This window comes from Pyxicephalus adspersus, chromosome 2 (assembly GCF_032062135.1).
Source record: "Pyxicephalus adspersus chromosome 2, UCB_Pads_2.0, whole genome shotgun sequence".
Lineage (NCBI taxonomy): Eukaryota > Metazoa > Chordata > Amphibia > Anura > Pyxicephalidae > Pyxicephalus > Pyxicephalus adspersus.
In genome coordinates this window covers 107,972,709-107,974,409 of record NC_092859.1, presented here as the reverse complement: position 1 = coordinate 107,974,409, position 1,701 = coordinate 107,972,709, and the positions used below count along the sequence as shown (strand labels likewise).

Sequence of the window (1,701 nt, the reverse complement as noted above, 5' to 3'; positions counted from 1 at the left end):
CCGGAGGGAGCCGAGCCGTCTAAGAAGCAGCCATCTCAGGCGGCTGCGCATGCGCACTCCCTGAAGTTGTTTTTGACTGATGAAGTTATTGAAAAAACTGTTGCGGAGACAAACAGATAAGCCGCTCTTGTGTTTGCTAACTTTTTGAAATTTTTTTTTTTTTTTATGCCAACATGTGTGCTGCTCTGTGCTAACTTTTAGAAATTTTTTACTAATTTTTTTTGCCAACATGTGTGCTGCTCTGGGTTTGCTTTTTAAATTTTGTGCTAATTTTTTTTTTTTTTTATGCAAATGTATATGCTGCTCTGTGTTTGCTAACATATTACTTGCCACCTTCACACTATAAAAGAACATATCCTAAAATACATTTATTTTGTTTTATGCAGGTACGCTGGACAGCAACAAGGTGCTCCACACCTGAGGTTTGCAAGAAGCAGAAAGTGGGAACCTGTGACCAAGGATGACACTTGGCTGTTTTTGGGCTTGGTGATCCTGCAGGGAAATGACAGAATTAGAACGCTAGGGGGGTTAAACAAGTAAATATATGACTTTTGTGTAGCACAAAAATATATTTGATAGAAAATATGAATGATAAATTCTGTCAACACTTTACATTGTAAAATAAATGAATGTATTTAGCTTCTAGTAAGCGTAGAAGGATGTAGGAACAAGAAAACTCCAGGTTGTAGCATCAAGAAAAGAAAAACCACTCAAACGTTGTACAAGAGCAATAAAAAAAATTAAATATTTATTTGAATAACAAGTTTGGAGTTGAAGCTGCAATGTTGGCAATGTCAATTCTTGTTTTATTAGATCACAAACTCATGCACCAAAATTGGAAAGGAAAGAGCTACCAACTACTTAACAGCTGCTGATTTATAAAGGAAAAAATATAAAGGCATGTAATCACTATACAAAATATAAAAATGTATGAAACACTACCAACCACAGAACAGAAAAGGTTATTGATTATACTTAAAAACGGTTTTGTATTTACGTGTGCGCACATAATTACTGAAGTGACATAGGCAACTTTTAACTTTGTTTGCAGGTGGTCTGCAATTATATTGTACTTTAACACATCTAACCACACTGCAAGAGATTTGCATGTGCTACTAATATGAAAGTAGATTTGTTAATATGGTAAATATCAGATCTAGAGAAAAAAAAAAAAATCTTCTTAAATAGAAGTGCTTTAAGCATAATGTGTACTCCTTGTACTCACCAATGTAGTAGAAACATAAACTAGCATTGACAAGATAGAGGAGTTCACTAAACAATGTATATAGACGTCAAGGAGGGTACAAGGCTATAAAGAGTTGAAGCCCTAATAAGTCTAAACTTGCAAGGGGTTAAAAAATGAATAAAAAAAAAAAGCCATCAAACATGCACCCTCCGGCCAGGATTCACAATCTATTTATTTATTGCCTCTCCATTTACTTGAAAGGCATCCAACATTGTCAGACCAATAATGATAAATACACATATATAAATGAAGACACTAACTTCTTGTTTGACACTACTAATGGCAATGTCTGTGCTGGGTGAAAGCACCTTTAAAAAAAGAGCCTATGCGGCAAGAGATAAGTGTCTATAGATTCAAAATGAATCAACTGTATCGGATAACAATTCGTCAACTTAGAAGCTGCCTTATGATTAGGTGCATCTTCAGTTAATGTAACAGGAAGGAGAAAAAAACAA

At 34.7% G+C, this 1,701-nt stretch overlaps 1 protein-coding gene across 1 annotated transcript in view; it reads right to left on the bottom strand.

The window, feature by feature from the left end:
- Nucleotides 1-717: 717 nt before the first annotated feature.
- Nucleotides 718-1,701, bottom strand: part of SEPHS1 (selenophosphate synthetase 1) — a 37,096-nt gene continuing 36,112 nt past the window's right edge. The window contains exon 9 of the mRNA XM_072399052.1: nucleotides 718-1,701. This exon is cut by the window's right edge and continues 442 nt beyond it. The gene's annotated coding sequence lies outside the window, so the exon portion shown is untranslated.